Here is a 19406-nt window from a genome sequence, read left to right on the forward strand (position 1 = left end):
CTCTTCTCCCACTATTTTAAACTACTACAGCATCATTGGAAAGTAACAACAGCGGGTGGTGGTGGTGAAGGAAGCTTGCCACACAACAAAAATTCTTCAGATAATGACTGTCGGTTTCCTTTTACAGATTTGCAGCCTCATACGGTTGTGTGCGGCATGTTGTATTTTAGCTGCTTGTGTTTCCTTCAACTATTTCAAGTAATCCAAATTTAGCCACACCTAAGCTGCATCTAGTACTTTAAAATAAAATACTAAATATCCAAATTAGTCTTTTATGTAATACTACAAAATGGCAGTGAATATTAGCCAACAACACAAACTGTATGCAAATAGGGCTTGCCATCCTGCATAAACACTAGTCTATTCATTAAGTCCATATGATCTGACCTGTGGGTCCTCAAACCACTTCATCAGACCTGACCCAGCAGCATTGGTACTCCAGACCCAAGGCCCTTTAACATTTTCCCTCCCATACTGCACTAGAGCTGTTACCTCAGATGACGCTGGCTGCCACTGTGTCAAGATATGGATCTCCTTCACTTGCAGCCAAGTGCTCCACCTCACTTATATATTATACTGTTTTTCATATATTTATTTTCTGTAGATGGCAACACTCTTTAGACATTGTGATACTTAAAACAGCCTTCTCTCTCTGTTAGTCCTTTAGACTTGGTCCCTTTTCAATAACTCTCTTCTAGATGGTGACTGTCTAAAAACAAGTGTTTTTAAGAAAAAAAATTCTACTTGGGTTAGTTTTCATATTAAGGTTTAATTAGATTTACTGTTGTTTATTAGGGTAGATATTGTCTGTGTCAGTTAATTACCATTTTACTGCTGCTATCTGGTAGGGTTTGTTTTGGTACTTTTAATTCTAGATGAATAAGAGGAGAAGCTTCAAGAAATGCTTTTTGTGCGGCCATAAAATTCACCCCAAGAAACCCATGATCCCCATGTTCTGTGTTTGGGGTGCCACATCGGTCCACTGAATGAAAAATTTGCAGGGTGTGGCACCAGATCTCTGACATTCATAAAGAACAAACTGATATTGAAAGGGTTTGATTAAAATAAATGAAACAATGACAGGGTATATCAACTTAAACAACAAAAGACTGGAAAAAAATAGGAAAAGCTTTAAACAGATATTCAGATGAGGTGATAAAAAGTACAGTTGTGTACCTAACATTAGATGTTCGAGTGTATTCACTGTTGCAGTCATTACACTTGGGTTATCCTGCTAGCAGGCTACCCGCAGTCGGCCTGAATTCCAAAGTCCTGGTCCAGCATCGGTTGCTGTCGCCTCGCTGTCGCCTCTTCCCTGACGTCAGTGCGCCAGGGGTATAAAAGATGCAGCCAACGCCATTTTCTTCAGTTTTTCTTGCCCCAGAAGTCAGGTGCCCCCAAAAGGGTAGGCTGTAAATATTATGATCATAAACAAGCATGCACATAACCTTCATCTACAAGCAAATACACCACATAGGTTGTATAGAATAGAGAGGTACAGGTAAGTCCCAGCAAAGAAAAAAGGGGGAGGGTAACCTGGACTGCAACAGTGAATACACTCGAACATCTACATTTATGGTAGGTACACAACTGTACTATGTTCATCGTGTTTCACTGTTGCAGTCATTACACTTGGGTTGAATCCCTAAGCTGAGGTTAGGTAGCTGGGCCTAAATAGAGTTTGGAGTGGCTATGAGGCCCTGCAGAACTGCAGTGGCAAAGCCTGCTCTGGATTTAGAGTAGAGAAGTAAATGGTAGTGCTTTGTAAAAGTGTGCACTGAAGTCCAGGTTGCAGCCTCCAAAAATGTCCTTGGTTGGTACTCCCCTGAGGAAGGCTGCTGAAGTGGCTGCTGCTCTGGTAGAATGTGGCCTAATGCGCTTGGGCACTGATTTGCCATGTTGTGAATATCAGAAACGAATGCAGTGGCCTATCTATTTTGAAATAGTCTGCTTTGAAATGGCTCTTCCTTGTGAACCTGCAGCATATGCCACTAAGAGTTGCTCAGTCTTTCTGAAGGCTTTAGTCTTGTCCAAGTAAAAGCGTAGCTGTCTGTGTATGTCCAAAGAATGCAGAAGTCTCTCCCCCTTGTTCTGTGGGTTTGGATAAAAGGTAGGTAAATGTATGGTTTGGTTAAGAGCCACGCTGGACACTACCTTAGGTATAAATGTCGGGTTTTGTCCTTAGAGAAAACCTGTCCTGATGGAAAATAATAAAAGGTTCCACAGCCATTAGTGCCTGTAACTTTGAGACTCTTCTTGCTGAAGTTTTGCTAGGAGAAGAGTGGTTTTCCATGACAAGTATTTTATATCTGCTGTATTGGCTGGCTCAAAAGGAGGCAGTGTGAGTTTTTTCAAGACAAAATTGAGGTCCCATGCAGGTATTGGAGCTCTCCTTGGAGGTCTTATGTTTTTGGCCCCTCTGAGAAACTGTCTTAGCAGTGGATGAGAAAAAATAGGTGGGTCCGTATTGTAATGAGCTGAAATGGCAGAGGCATGGATCTTAATTGATGAGAAGGATAGGCCTTTGTCCAGGATCTCAGTTAGGTACTACAAAATCTGAGGAATACTTGGTACAAGTGAGTCAATTCCCTGCGCTTGGTTCCAAGCACAGAATCTCTTCCATTTTTCTGCATAAGATTTTCTGGTGCTGGGCCTCCTTGCCTCCAAAATAACATCCATAACTGCTTTAGAGAGAGGTGTGATTCCATTATCCGCTATGCAGCCAGATTTAGGGTTCTGAGTTGGCTGTGCAGGATCTGATTGTTCTGTTGGGTCAGCAAATGAGGTATTAGAGGCAATGTCCAGGCTGGGCCTTAAGACAAGCTCTTTAGGATTTGGTACCAGAGCTGGCGTGGCCAGTCTGGGGCAATCAGTATCATTTTTGGCTTCTCTTGTCTGACCTTTAGGAGTACCTTGGAGAGGAGAGGCAGAGGAGGGAAGGCATATACTGCAAGGGCTTTCCAGCTGAATGAAAGGGTGTCCACTTTCCATGCTTGCTTGTGAAAAGTCCGACTGCAGAATCTCTGTAGCTGGCAGTTGTGAGGGGAGGCGAATAGATCTAGGTCTGGACATCCCCATTTCCCTGTTACCACGTTGAAGATTTGTGGATCTAGTTTCCACTCATGAGGATCCATGAGGTTTCTGCTTAGTTCGTCTGCCAAAGTATTTGTCTTTCCTGGCAGGAATTGAGCTTGCAGATGTACTTGATAAGTTAATGCTGTGTCTCACAAAGTCATGGCTAGTCTGCAAAGGGGGTAAGAATGTGTGCCCCCCTACTTGTTTATGTACCACATGACCGTGGTGTTGTTCATCTTTATTAGCAGGTGTCCTGGATGAAGTAGGTCCTTGAAGGCTGTCAGGGCATTTTGTACAGCTAGCATCTCTTTTTGATTGATATGAAGATGCATTTGGTTTGTGGGCCATGTACCCTGAATACATTTTCCTGCCATGTGCGCCCCCCAGGCATAATCTGATGCATCTGTTGCTAGTGTCTGCCTGGCAGTGGGTAAGGTGAATGGCAGTCCCTTGTTGTGGTGACAGGCCTGTGCCCACCATTGAAATTCCTGTTGCAGGCAGGGAATGAGAGTAATTACTTGTTTCCAAGCTGTGGCAATGTTGAGTCCAAACACTTTTTAGATATCATTGTAGTTTCCTCATATGCAGTCTTGCATATGGAATTAGTAGAATGCAGGATGCCATGTAGCCCAGAGCCTGCAGAATTTTTCTTGCAGATAACTGGGTCTTTGTTGCCATGTCTTTGATGTAAGAAGTCAGATGCCTTTGTTTGTCTGGTGTGAGATAAGCCATCTGGGCAGTTGTATTTAAGCTTGCACCCAGGAATATTATCTCTTGAGAGGGTACTAGTTTTGATTTCTTTTCGTTTTCTGTGTACCCTAGGCAAATTAGTAATCTTTTTACAAACGCCAGATGCTGTAGTAGAATATCTTTGTTCTTTGCTTGAATAAGGCAGTCGTCCAAGTAGGGATATATTTGAATTCCTCTTTGTCTGCAAAATGCAATTACTGGTGCCAAGCATTTTGTGAAGACCCTGGGTGCAGTAGATAAGCCAAAGGGCAGTACAGAGAATTGGTAGTGCATTGAGCCAGCTATGAATCTGAGGTATCTTCTGCAAGATTGTCTGATTGGGACATGCAGGTATGCCTCTTTGAGGTCTAATGTTACCAGCCAAGCCTTCTTGTCCAGCATGGGCAGAAGCTGCTGTAGAGTCAATTTTGAATTTTGGGACGTCCAGAAAGGTATTTAGAATAGACAGGTCCAGAATTGGTCTCCAGGCTTTGTCCTTTCTTGGTACTAAGAAAAGTCTTGAGTAAAATCCTTGTCCCTGCTCTTGTTGTGGCACTGGCTGAATAGCCCTCATGTCCATGAGAGATGAAACTTGTTTTTGTGCCTCTTGCCATTGACTGCGTGGCAGGTCTGGCATAACTTTTGCCTTTGAAAGGGTATAAAAGTGGAACCTGTAGCCCTGAAAGACTATATTTAAGACCCATTTGTCCTGGGTGATCTTGTGCCAGTTTTGTGAAAAAAGTGCTAGCTTTCCCCCTAAGGATGCTGCCAAAAAATAAGTGCTTGGCATTGGCAGAGGGAAGTCATTGGGACTGTTTTCTATAAGGCTGTGATTTGTCTTCTCCGCTTTTGGAGGTAGAAGCACCCCATTGTTTGGGCCTGTATGAGCCCTGGGGCTGTTGCCTGCCTCTAGGGCGTCTGAATCTGCTCTTTGTGGTCTGTCTGACACTGGAAAGGACCAATTCTTAGAGGGCCAGTTCCTGCTAAATCTGGGTGGCTGTACCTGTAAGAAATCCTTTACTGTCCGCATAGATTTTGCCTTATCCTCCATTTTCTTCAACACCTCTTCTGCCTTAACACCAAACAAAGTATCATGTTGTAATGGAGCATCCAATAATTTTGCTTTAACATAATCAGGTAGATTCTGTTCCTTTAACCAAGCATGCCTTCTAATAACAGAACCTGTAACAGCGGCCCTGCACGAGGCCTCCAGTGAATCATAGCCACATTGCAAGGTATGTTTTCCCACTTGTTCAGCTGCATGCAATAAATCCTGCAAATCTTTGTTCTCAGAACATTCAGAATTTGTCAACATTTTTTGTTTTAACAAAGACATTAAGTATTGCTGATATTTGAGCATATGAAATTGACAATTTAAAGCCCTTGCAGCCAAGGTAGCAGAAGTGTAAACTTTTTCCCCCATCTGTCCAAAGCCCTAGAATCGCTATCTGAGGGGACAGGGTTTTTAGCAGAAGCAGCCTTGACCCCTTTGGGACCCTGTGAGATAGTTTCTGGGTCAGCAGCAGGGTTTTTGTAAAGAAATTTATGGGAGTCTGGACCCCTGTAGTATCTGTCCGGCTTAACAGGGGCAGGAGGTAAAGAGTCTGGAGGCAGGCCGGACTCTGAAAAAAAACATCTACTATGTCTAAAACAGGGGGAATTGCAAGAGGTCTGTGCTGAGGAAGTAAAAGAAAGTCTCTAAGTCTTTTCTTAGAATCGGAATAATCTTGGCTCTCCCAGTGGAAATGCTCCCTTCATAGTATGCAGGGTTTCCCCAAATGAGTAGTCCTCAGGAAGAGAAGCTGAAGGAATAGAATCTTCCGCATCAGAGTCCTCATAGGGAGGAACAGAATATCCCTGATCAGAAGAGGAATCAGAGGAAATGGAAACATGATCAGAGGAATCATATTCAGTGTCTTGCCTAGGCCTCTTATCAGGAGGGGGATGAGAACCCCTGATCAAAGTAATTAGGTCTTCGGCCATTTTGAGCATCTGTTTCTTAGGCATAGAAGTCTGTCCTGGAGAATGCTGTACTGGTTTCCTTGTCTTTAAAACTGTTTTAAACTTTGTCTTGGATGCTGAAGTAGGCTTTATATAAAGTTGTGTAGGTCTGAAGACACCCTCAGAAGTCGATGTCTGCTCAGCGGCTCCGGACCCATCTGAGGGATTAATTTCCGAAGGGCCAATACCTTGAGTATCCAGAGGCCTAGCTGTCCACACGTGGGAGTTGGGGGTGGCCTGTGGCTCTGAGGTAGCGGGAGTCAGGGGCTGCGAAAGCGCCTCACTGAGCACCGGCGAACCGGCGACTGGCCTAGAAGAGCCTTCGTCGTCGGTTTTGGACCTCGGATGCTTGTCCTTGTCTTTATCCTTGCGTTTCTTATGAATTCCGGTCATCGGTTGTTCCGACGGCACTATATAGTTAAAACTTCTGCCAAAATAATGAAAAGCAAAATCGTACCGACGCTTAATAGTGCGTTGGTTAAATCTAGCACAAAACCGACAACTAGCAACGTCGTGGTCAGGACCTAGGCAAGGAATACAGTATGAATGAAAATCCTTATGAGGTATTTTCTTCCCACAAGAAATACAATTGTTAACTTTTTCTGACATCGGTCTGGAGCAAGAAAAAAGTTTCCCCAACTCTGTGTCGGATGCTGTTGCTTCTTCCATGACGTCAAGTCGTCAGGTGTATAAAACATGCAGCCGACACCATTACATCAGTTTTTCTTGCTCCAGATGTCAGGCGCCTCCACAAAAGGAAGCAATTATATGGTATGGAACACCCCCAGCAAAAAGCAAACACACATGATATAATACATGCCAAACAAAGAGGAAAGGAAAAGTCAAGAGAAGTCAGGGGGCTGGAGGGAAGGTAACCAGGACTGCAACAGTGAATACACTTGAACATCTACATTTATGGTAAGTGTACACAAATGTTCTATGTTCTTCGTGTTTCACTGTTGCTGTCATCACATTTGGGTTAATTCCCAAAGCTAAGGAAGGGTGGAGGTAGTTAAAGAACATTAGGGCTAGCAATAAGGCCCTGTAAAACTGCTGTGGCAAATCCAGCTGTGGATTTAGAAAAGATAGGCAGGTGGTAATGCTTGGTGAAAGTATGTACAGAGCTCCAGGTTGCAGCTTCCAGGATGTCCCCGGCAGGGACTCCTCTGAGAAATGCAGTAAAGGTAGATGTAGCCCTGATGGAATGTGTTCTTATCCCCTGTGGAGTAGGTTTTCCATGGTGGTTTTAGCAGAAATGGATGCAATGTGCTATCCACTTGGAAATGGTTTGCTTTGAAATGATCTTCCCCTCTGCCCCTGCAGCAAAGTTCACTAGCAGTTGGTGAGATTTTCTGAGAGGCTTAGTCCTGTCCAAATAGAATCTAAGCTGTGTATGTCCAAAGAATGCAGTATCATTTCCCCTTTATTCTGAGGATTAGGGAAAAAGTAGGCAAATTAATGGACTGGTTTAGAGCCACACTAGACATTACCTTGGGCATGACGGATGGATTAGTCCTGAGGGAAACCATGTCCGCATGGAAGATAATGAAGGGTTCCACTGCCATGGGGTCCTGCAGTTCAAATACTCTTCTTGCTGAAGTGATAGCTAGAAGTAAAGCTGTTTTCCAAGAAAGGAATTACAACTCTGCTGTAGCATCTGGTTCAAAGGGGGGAAGATTGAGTTTTTCCAATACAAAGTTAATGTCCCAGGCTGGAGTGGGAGCCCTTCTGGGCGGTCTTAAAATTTTGGCCCCTCTAAAGAATTGTTTTAGCAGGGGATGAAAGAAGAGGGGAGGGTCAGTATTATAATGTGCTGATATGTCAGAGGCATGAATCTTAATTGAAGAGAAAGATAGGCTCTTGTGGAACTTTTCTGTTACGTAATCTAGAATATGAAGTAAGCTGGGCACTGTTGTGCCCATCCCCTGAGAATGGCTCCAGGAACAGTATCTTTTCCACTTTTCTGAATAGGATTTTCTAGTACTAGGCCTCCTTGCCTCAATAATGACATCCAGCATCTGCTTACTGAGGGTTGCTGGAGGTTAGGTCAGGGAATTAGTCAGGCTGCAAGGTTCAGGGTTTGAAGCTGAAGGTGCAGAATCTGGCCCGCCTGCTGAGACAGCAGGGAAGGAGTTTGAAGCAGGTGCCAAGGTTGTAGCACTGTTAGACTGCGCAAAAGGGGGTACCAGTGCTGGCATGGCTAGTCTGGTGCAATCAGTATTGTCCTTGGCTTGTCCTGTTTGATCTTTAGTAGAACTTTCGAGAGGAGAGGCAGAGGGGGAAAGGTATAAAATGAGAGGCTTTCCCAGGTAAAGGACAGGACATCCACTTTCCAAGCTTGACTGTGGGGAGTTCTGGTGCAGAATTTGTTCAATTGGTAGTTCGAAGAGAGGCAAACAGGTCTACCTCTGGAGTCCCCCATTTGTTCCTCAAGAGCTTGAATATTTTGGGTTCCAGTTTCCATTCGTGTGGTTCCATGAGATTTCTGCTTAAGTCGTCTGCCAGTGAATTTAGTTTGCCTGGCAGGAACTGAGCTTGTAGGTTCACTTGGTACCTCAAGGCTGTGTTCCACAGAGCCATGGCTAGTCTGCAGAGTGGGTAGGAATGGGTTCCCCCCTGCTCATTTATGTACCACATAACTGTGGTGTCTGTCTTTACCAATAGTTGTCCTGAAAGAATAAAGTCTCTGAAGGCTGTCAGAGCATTCTGTACAGCTAACATTTATTTTTGATTGATATGCAGGTGCATTTGTTTTGGGTTCCATTTGCCCTGAATGCACTGCCCTGCCATGTGAGCCCTCCATGCATAGTCTGATCTGTCTGTTAGGGTTTGGGGGGCAGGGGGTAGAGTGAAAGGGAGTCCCTTATTGTGGTAGCAGGCCTCTGACCACCAAAGGAACTCTGCCCTTGGACAAGGGATAACAGGAATCATTGTTTCCAGGTCCTGAGAATGTCGACATCATAGGCTTTTTAGGTATCATTAAAGATTCCTCATATGCAGTCTTGCATATGGGAGTAACAGAATGCAAGAGGCCAGGAAACCCAGGGCTTGCAGAATTTTCCTTGCAGATAGCTGGGTTTTTGTGGCCAGTAGTCTGAAATAGGTTGTCAAATGAACTTGTTTCTCTGGAGTGAGGACTGCCATCTGGGAAGTTGTGTTCAAGCTTGCTCCCAGGAATACAATCTGTTGGTAGGGTAATAGGTGTGATTTATTCTCTTTGATGGTGTACCCCAGTGACGTTAAAAGTCTCTCTACAAATGTCAGATGCTGTAATAGGAAGTCCTGACTATCTGCCTGTATTAGGCAATCGTCCAAATATGGGTAAATCTGAATATTTCTCTGACTGCAAAATGCAATGGCAGGAGCTAGACACATTGTAAATACCCTGGGCGCAGTAAATAAGCTAAAGGGCAGAGCAGAGAACTGATAGTGCATGGAGCCTGCCCTGAAGCGTAGGAATTTTCTGCAGAATTTCCTTATTGGGATGTGGAGGTAAGCTTCTTTTAAGTCTAGAGTTGCCAGCCAGACATCCTTGGCTAGCATAGGAAGAAGCTGCTGAAGAGTTAGCATTTTGAATTTTGGAACCACCAGAAAGGTGTTGAGAATAGAAAGGTCCAGGATAGGACGCCAGGAGTTTTCTTTTCTGGGAACCAGGAACAGTCTTGAATAAAAAACCTTTTCCCCTTTGTTCTCCTGGAACAGGTTGAATGGCCCTGATACTGAGGAGAGAGAGCGCTTGTTTTTGAGCCTCTGCCTACTGGTTTGGGGGAAGGTCTGGCCATCCACTTGGGGTTGGGAGTGAGTGGAAGTGGAATCTGTATCCTAGGGAAACTATTTTTAAAACCCATTTGTCTTGGGTAATGAATTCCCAGGTTTTTTTGCATGTAGGACAAGCTTTCCTCCTAAGGGAGCAAGTAATTGAGCAAGACTTGGTAGGGGTAAGGATAAGTCATTGTGCCATTTTCCATAGGAGGGAGGCTTACTACTCCCTGCTTTGGAAGTGGAGCCTCCCTCTGCTTAGATCTGTGCATAGCTTGAGACTGAAGTCTTGTTGGTCTGCTGCTCCTGTGTTTGGACCGAGAAGGCCTGGAAGAGACTGGAAATGACCAGTTCTTTGAAGGCCAATGCCTACTGAATCTAGGTGGCTGTACTTGTAAGAAATCTTTAACAGTTTGCATAGATTTAGCTTTTTTCCTTCATCCTTTTGAGGACTTCTTCTGCTTTGTTGCCAAAAAGGCGCTCTTGGTGCAAGGGTGCATCCAGTAATTTAGCTTTAACATGATCTGGTATGTTTTGTTCCTTAAGCCAAGCACGCCTTTTAAGTAGAGACCCAGTGACAGCAGCCCTGCAAGATGCTTCTAAAGCATCAAAACCACATTGCAAAGTATGTTTACCTACTTGGTCAGCAAAATGCATTAACTCTTGCAAATCTTTGTGCTCAGCACAGTCAGGAATCAATATAATTTTCTGTTTAATTAAGCTCATAATATGCTACTGATACTTTAACATATGAAACTGGCAATTTAAAGCCCTAATGGCCGAAGTGGCAGAAGTATACAACGTCTTACCCATCCGTCTAAAGCTCTAGAATCTCTATCAGAAGGGGTAGGATTTTTGGCAGTAGTAGCCTTAATGCCTTTTGGTCCTTGGGAAATCATCTCTGGATCCACAGTAGGATTCTTGAAAAGGAATTTGTGAGAGTCAGGTACTCTGTAGTACCTGTCAGGTTTCCTGGGAGCTGGATGCAAAGTGTCTGGCGTAAGGCTGGATTCCAAGAAAACATCATTTACAATCTCCAGAACAGGAGGGATAGCTAGAGGCCTGTGTTGAGGCAGGTTTAAAAATTCTCCAAGTCTCTTTTTGGATTGACAATAATCCTGGCTTTCCCAGTGGAAATGCTCCCTATGGGTATGCAAGGTTTCACCAAAAGAAAAATCTTCTGGAGGGGAAGCAGAGGGAATGGAATCCTCTGCATCAGAATCCTCATAAGTAGACAAGGGTAAATCCTGGTAGTCAGAAGGAACAGAGATATCAGATTCCTGATCAGAGGAATCAGAAAGAAAATCAGTTCTAGGTCTCTTAGAGGGGGAAGGCAGGCTTTCCCTAATTAAGGTAATAAGGTCTTCAGCCATTCTAATCAATTGTTTTTGAGGCATACAGGCCTGAGAATGTGCTTTGGTCATCGGTTTTCTAGGCTTAGTGAGAGCTTTAGGCCTGAGGAATTCGGTATTTTTAGCTTGAAACGAAGTCGTCAGTTTGATATGAAAATCGGTAGGCCTGAATAAACCCTCAGAAGCCGGTGCCTGCACAGCGGCTCTGGACCCATCCAAGGTAGAGACATTAGCAGGTTCCATAGTCGAAGAAACATCTCGTGGCATACCGGACTCCGAATGGGTCTCAGTAGAAGCCTGCAAATCTGTAGTAGCGGGTATCAGGGGCTGCAAAAGCACCTCATTGAGTACCGGCGGACTGGCGACTAGCTTATCGGAAGCATTGTTGGCAGTTTTGGACCTATGCAGTCTGTCTCTGTCTTTATCCTTACGTTTTTTCGGGACATCGGTAGTCAGATGGCTTAATGAAGCCATTTCGGAGTACAGAGATCGAGAAGGAAAGTATTTAGCTACAAAAATAGCCCGAAGACGAATAGTTCGAGCATTGAACAAGGCACAAAACCGACAGTGAGGGACGTTGTGGTCTGGGCCTAAACAGGTGATGCAGTAAGAATGAAAATCTCTATGAAGTATTTGCTTTCCACAGGCAAGACAACTGTTAATTTTTTCTGACGTCTGTTAGAGCAAGAAAAAAGGACCCCCAATGGGGTTACTTATCTTTTTGAAGACTTCAGGTCTGAAACTAGAAAAAGTACAGTTTCAGATATACAATATATATATATATATACAGATGTACAATAAATAATAATACAGCAACCACCACACACACCCTAAACACACAGAGGGGGAGGTAATTGGACTGCAGCAATGTGGATCTCGAAACATCTACATTTATGGTAGGTACAAAACTGTACTATGTTCTTCATTCCACATTGCGAGTTGGCCGACCGGCACTTGTGTACTGCTTCGGACACCATATGGCAAGAAAGACTGATGTAATGGCGTCGGTTGCATGTTTTATACCCTTGACGACCTGATGTCATGGAAGAAGCGACAGCAAACGAAGACTCTGGTATTCAGGCCGGCTGAGGGCTACCTGCAGGCAGATAACCTAAATGTGATGACTGCAACAGTGAAACACAAAGAACATTTGCTGCTCCACAGCAGGTGGTGTCCTCTGAGGAATGATATCACATCTAACCTGCCATATAAGAAATAGAGGACAAGCAAAAGGAAGCAAAGACTCCTAGTTAGTGTCTCTCACATTCGATACCAACTCAGACGATAGACAAGTTCCTCTCACTCTTGTCCTGAAGAGCCCTCATTTGGCAACATCTTAGGACTTATAATGCAGAGGGGAACATGGGGCAGTAACACCACCACTCCCACCCTCAAAAGAAGGTGCTACTTTGACACTTTGTGCAAAAGCAACCTTTAAAGCAGGAAAACTGCAGCACCAGGAAAACATCAGTTTGGGACAAGAATGTGATATAAAAGAACTCGAGCAAGAGGGAGTGTGTAAAATACCTAGGAAATGATAAAGGATCAGCAATAAAACATGAACAAATGCAAGTAAAACTTAGTAAGGAATACTTTAGAAGACTTTAATTCTGAAAAGAGCGCTGACATCTAGGAACAAAATTAAAGCTATAAACCAATTTGTTCTTCCTGTCCTAACTTACAGTTTCAGAGTGATTGATTGGCCCCAAAATGTGTTGGATAGATTAGATATTAAAACAAGCAAGGATGCTTCTAAATATTAAAACAAGAAGGATGCTTCAGGCTCACTAAATTACCTATAAAAATCAGTGCATACCAAGATTATATATTCCCCATTCAGGAGGAGAGATGGGCCTCCTTGAAACTGATTGCATGTATATGCAATTGTGGGACTCCACACACATCTCCTGACCTCACAAGACCCAAACGAAGTGAAAGTTTTGAAACATGAGGAAAATAAATCTAAGATGACTTGCCTGCTTAATCTAGCAGAAGCATATCGGCATCAAGCAGGACTGGAAATCAAGCCAGAAGTAGATAAAAATCAGGCAGCAACTGAATGTGCCGAAAAACAAAAGAAAGAATATAAGGTGAAGGACCAGATGAAAATGCAAGAAATGTGGAAAATGCATAAATATAGTTGCAAGTATAGAAAACTTCTGGAAGAACCTCATGTTGATCAAGAACGAACATAGGAATGGTTAAGAAGGTGAATTCAAGCCAAGAGATGAAAGGTTAATACTGACGGCCCAAGAAAGTGGACTATGGACAAGTTGGTCTACAAAATCCATTGAACATGTGGGAGAAACAGACAAATGTAGGTTTCTGTAAAACCAAACTGGAAAGAGTTGCTCACCTCGTTGCTGGTTGCTACCTACTAATAGCAGGAGGACTGTATACTGAAAGGCATAATAATGTGGCGAGACTGTTGCACTGGGGATTGTGCAAACATTACGGTACTAAGTGGCTGAAAAACACGAGCCAAAAGCATCACAGAAAATGCTGAAGTCTACATCACATGGAATCATCCATTGCCAACAGTTCAAAAGATAGATGCTAAAAAAACAGATACAGTGGTCCAAGAAAATAAGACAAAAGTAGCATTGATCATTGAAATAGCCACACCCAGTGACTACAGTGTCCTGCGTACAGAGAGACAAAGTCATAAAATATCAGGATTTACAAGCAGAAACTAGAGCAATGTGGAAGACAGATACCCAGATAGTTCCAATAGTAGTAGGAGCAGTGGGTCTTTTTTTTATATAAAAGAGTCTACAATCATATTTAGATATGCTACCAATACACATAACTCCATACGAATTACAGAAGTCATTACTGGGCACACTGCGGGTGCTGCGAAGAGCACTTTTGGCTGACATCATTGAGTGAAACAATGCTAATTTCATGAACTTTAATCATACTTTGACTTAGGAATGAGGTCCATTGCAGTCATGGTATTAGAAACTCAAAAAATTTAGAGAAATTACAAAACAGAGGGGAACATGGGCCACTAACACCACCCCCACCCTCAAAAGAAGGTGTTACTTTTGACACTTAAGATTCACCTCCATCTACTTCCGGGTTGGGCCTTCCAGCAGACAAGTTAATAGACTTTTTTGTGATGAGGAGATCATGGCTGGAATCTGACACGTGAGACAGTACCTTAAAAACTGGATAAGAACTTGAGGCCTCCCAAGGACAGGCAGCACTGGACAAAGTCCCCCTGGTAGATTCTATATTTGTGGCTGCATCAACTAACAAAGAGATGACTGATGATTCAGCTTCTATCCATCCTTCCAATAAACAGTCCAGAGCAATAGACAGATTAGGGAAGCAGGCATATGTGTCAGACAGCTTCACCTTAAAGGCACTGTACTACACCACCCACAAGTCACTTCCAGAGGGATTTGGGTCAGCAAGCTTACAATGGGAGGATGGTTAAAGGTTTATGGACTACCAACAAGGCTGACATTCACATCAATGTCCTGGAGGTGTGGGCAGTCGTCCTTGTGTTGCAGGAACTTCAGGACTCCTTTCCTCTGGCAGTGACGTTTATCCAAAAGACAATACGACACTGGGTTTGGTACATCAACAAGCATGAAGGAACCAGAGCCTAACCCTTATCTCAGGCAACAATGAAAGCTTGGCAATGGGCGATGGCCTCACATGTCCTTCTCACAACAACACACATTCTGGAAGCTCTCAACTGCCTTGTGAACAGGCTCAGCAGATATCTTCCAATAATTCAATGAGTGGTCCCTCAATTTAGTCAAAGTGATGCAAATCTTCAATCATTGAGGCTTTTCCTTTTCCCGCTGCAATCTTTTTGTGTCTCCATAAAACACCAAATGCAGTAGCAACTTTGCCTTGATCCCTTCTCATGAACAGTCCTCCAAGGATGCTCTAACCCACCAATGGCCATCTGGTCTTCTATATGCATTCCCACTTTTACCCCTGATCCCCAGATTCTCACAGAATGAGCCCTAATACAAGACCTCTGACATTCTTATAGCCCAAGTCTGGCCCTAACAGATTTGGTTTCCCCTTCTCAGGCCCCCTCTCAAGGAACCTCCCTAGATAGATCCAGTGCAGGATCTTCTTTCCACCCCCCAAGAAGCCTCACCTGGCTTTTCACAAAATAAAACTAGCCACTTGGTCTTTCCAGTTTCTCTAATGGCCAACGATGAAGTGATCACGATTCTAACACCCTCTGAGAAAGAATCCACATGTAAACTTTACCATGGAAAGTGTAAATGTTTCACCTTGTGGGCCTCTTCTCAAATTATTGCTGTCTTCTCATCCCCTATTCCACACGTCCTCCCGTTCTTAGCTTATATTTTTGAGTCTGGCTCCAGTTTTTCAACAGTGAAAGTGTAGTGGGCAGTTATCTCTAAATTTCATATCAGGCATTAGGAACCTTCCCTTGTCTTGCATAAGCTTTGCAAAGCCTTTCTAAAAGCAGTATTTTTACTCAGATATCCAGTCAGAGAAGCTGCTCTCCCTTGGGATTTGAACTTTGTGCTAGAACCTTTGAAAAAGCCACCATTAGAGACAGCTTCATCAACACCATTTACATTCCTATCTTGGAAAACCCTGTTTTTGGTACCCATCACTTCCACCACAACAGTCTCCAAGCTTCAAGGACCGTTTTATATATACATACATATATATATATATATATATATATATATATATATATATATATATGTGTGTGTGTGTGTGTATATATATATATATATATATATATATATATATATATATATATATATATATACACACACACATACACATATATATATATATATATATATATATATATACACACACACACACACATATATATATGTGTATATATATATATATATATATATATATATATATATATATATATATATATACACACACACACACACACACACACACACACACACACACACACATATACATATATATGTACACACATTTGCATATATGTGTGTGTGTACAGATACGCACACATATGCGTGTGTGTGTGTTGATGGAGCATATGTTTATTTATTTGCATTTGTTTTCTAGGGTACATCAGTGATCCCAATAAACATTTTCAACTTCAGCCCAGGAGCAGTGTCTAGTGAAGCGACTTACTCAGAGTCATACAGTTACGCAATGGAGGCTGAGAGAATCAAACCTTGTACCTCTGGATCACAGGTCGTTAAAAAAACATATTTTTTTCATTGCATCTCTGTTTTTGAGATATTTTAATGCCTCAAAACCATTCCAAGTGCTTCTTTTACAACTTTAATGTGTTTCTCAAAAAATGGCGGATGATGGGGCCTGCCTTGGTAACGTGATCTTATTTTCTTGCTTTCCTTCCTTCTTCCCAGAATACATTTCAAGTCCTCTTTATATGACTCATGCCAGACATAAGGGAGCGGTGCTGTTTTCTCATGCCATTAAAATATAATGGCAGGACTGTGAAGCACTGTCATCTAAACACACCTTCTGTTAAAGAGCTGCTTCTCTGTTTACCTGACTGAGCCTCATTTATCGCTCTGACAGGGCTTGTTCTATGCTATAAATAGCTGTCAGCTACTTTGCTGCAAAAGAAAGCATATTTGTAAGAGGAGTCTTTTGTAGTCCTAACAAACTTGATAAATCCTCCCCCATACTCTCATGCTGAGGTGGGAAAACTCTCACTGCAGTAAATAATCCTTGCTGCACATTTACAAGTGACAAGTAGTAGGACTCTAAACTTAGTTTGTCTACTACTTCCCAATGCCTTCAGTGGGAGGATTTTTCTCTCTCATGAATGATGCAGACTTAAAATGTGCTTTACTAGTTCCTCAACTATTTCTGTCATGTTCCCCCTCCTTTTTTCTGTTTCGTATTTATTTATACTTTGGTAACCAGGAAATTGAAATGGTCCCAGGACCCTTTTCAGCCACAACATAAGCTACACTGGCAAAGATAATAATTATTAAATGCAGTTATCAATACAAAGAAAAAAATACTGACAGACATTGACCAATAATACATGTGGAACACACAGCCAATGTGCGACAGTGACCAAGTAAATCATTGAGCAACATTTTGTTTACATTAATAATGCTTAACTATACTATGTTGTTTATTATAAATAATTAATTGCATGCATAGATATTGCACGCACACACGCACACTATATATATATATATATATATATATATATATATATATATATATATATATATATATATATATATATGCAAGGGCACATAGTAAACGTTATGTTAAAGTAAATTCAGCTGTATATTATGGTTGCTCTCTGACAATGCAAGGACTGACTCAAAGTCAGTGTGAATCTCTTACAATGGATCTGCATGCAACAGATATGCACCCCCTCTGAGATGATGTCAAACAAACCATAAAAGATCTTATGAACAGTATCAGTGCACCTAGTTGATAGAGTTGCCATCTGACTCTCTTTCTGCAGTTCTGGCCGGGGGGCTTGAAAATGGTAAATGCATTTATACTTTACAAGAAAAAATATTTACTGACTTTCTCTAAATGTCACAGAAATCTTTGCTACTACTCAAGTTATCTCAACACAAACTATTATAAATAACATTTAAAGCTTAGAATTTCAATACCGTGTTGCTGCTTATGTAAATTTGTCAGAAGAGTTGACAATTGCCTTTAAACCTCTGACTGTTCTAATTGCTTTGTTTTGCTAATAAAAGGGGAGTGTTCCCTCTGTAATAAAAACAGTGGAAACAATTCCACAGCTTTCTGTCTTCCTTTATATCAGCTGCTGTGTTCCTGACATTAGCAGGGTTAATTACCCATCTAAGATTGACAGCAGTACCTGACAAGGTAATCTACAGATTTAACTGCGTCCATGATATGTCATGCATGTGGAGACTCATTTCTTTGCAAAGTATGTGAGAAGTTGAGTTTAAAAAATGTAGGTGGGCTTTCCCTTCCTTTGACTCCAATGCAAGGAAATAAAAGTTTTAAAAACTACAAGCAAGTTTCTGGTACATACACACTGATGGAACCATATTATAGGGAGAAAAGAAAAGTACAGTTGTGTACACATACCATAAATGTAGATGTTCGAGTGTATTCACTGTTGCAGTCATTACATTTGGGTAATCCTGCTGGCACGTTGCCCTCAGTCGGCCTGAATTCCAAAGTCCTGGGTCCTGCGTCGGCTGCTGTCGCCCCTTCCCTGACGTCAGGTCGTCAGGGGTATAAAAGATGCGGCCAATGCCATTTTCTTTAGTTTTTCTTGCCTCAGATGTCAGGTGCCCTCTAAAACGGTAGCCAAAATTTATATATATATATATATATATATATATATATATATATAAATACATGCACCAATATAAACATTACCTTCATCTACAAGCAAATACACCAGATAGGTTGTATAAATCAGAGAAGGAAAGATAGGTTCCATGAAAAGAAAAGGGGGATGGCGGGTGGGTAACCTGGACTGCAACAGTGAATACACTCGAACATCTACATTTATGATGTGTACACAACTGTACTATGTTCTTCGTGTTTCACTGTTGCAGTCATTACATTTGGGTAGAATCCCAAAGCTATAGTTGGGAGACTGGAGCTAAACAGCATTAGGAGCGGCTATAAGGCCCTGCAGAACTGCAGTGGCAAAGCCTGCCCTGGATTTAGAGTAGAGTGGCAGATGATAGTGTTTTGTAAAGGTGTGCACTGAACTCCAAGTAGCAGCCCCTAAAACGTCCTTGGTTGGTACTCCCCCGAGAAAAGCTGCTGAAGTGGCTGCAGCTCTGGTTGAATGTGGCCTAATGCCCTTAGGCACTGGCTTGCCATGGTGTAAGTAGAAGAAACTAATGCAGTGGCCTATCCACTTTGAAATAGTCTGCTTTGAGATAACCTTTCCTTGTGATCCTGCAGCATATGCCACTAGTAATTGCTGTCTCTTTCTGAAAACTTTGGTTCTGTCCTAGAAGAATGTAAGCTGTCTGTGTACGTCCAAAGAATGCAGAATTCTCTCTCCCTTGTTCTGTGGATTTGGATAAAAAGTTCGCAGATAAATAGTTTGGTTAAGAGCCACACTAGACACCACCTTAGGCATAAATGTTGGGTTTGTCCTCAGACAGACCCTGTCTGGATAAAAAAAGATAAAAGGTTCCACAGCCATGAGTGCCTGTAGCTCTGAAACTCGTCTTGCAGAAGTTACTGCTAGCAGCAGAGCTGTTTTCCAAGATAAAAACTTTATATCAGCAGTAGCAGCTGGCTCAAAACGAGTCTGGGTGAGTTTTTCCAAGACATAGTTGAGGTCCCATGCAGGCATTGGTGATCTCCTTGGAGGCCTTACATTTTTGGCTCCTCTGAGGTACTGTTTTAATAAGGGATGAGAAACGAATGGTGGCTCTGTATTGTAATGAGCCGAAATCGCAGAGGCATGAACTTTAATAGATGAAAAAGATAGGCCTTTGTCCAGCATCTCAGTTAAGTATTGAAAAATCTGAGGAATATTTGGCACAG

The 19406-nt window shown here is 42.3% G+C and overlaps 1 protein-coding gene across 3 annotated transcripts in view; it reads right to left on the reverse strand.

Annotated features, from left to right (window-relative positions):
* Positions 1-19406, reverse strand: part of CHD6 (chromodomain helicase DNA binding protein 6) — a 2211516-nt gene that overhangs the window by 1282826 nt on the left and 909284 nt on the right. The gene's annotated exons all lie outside the window — the stretch shown is intronic.

Source organism: Protopterus annectens, chromosome 12.part0, assembly GCF_019279795.1.
Source record: "Protopterus annectens isolate FY-2018-M chromosome 12.part0, PAN1.0, whole genome shotgun sequence".
Taxonomy (NCBI): Eukaryota; Metazoa; Chordata; order Ceratodontiformes; family Protopteridae; genus Protopterus; species Protopterus annectens.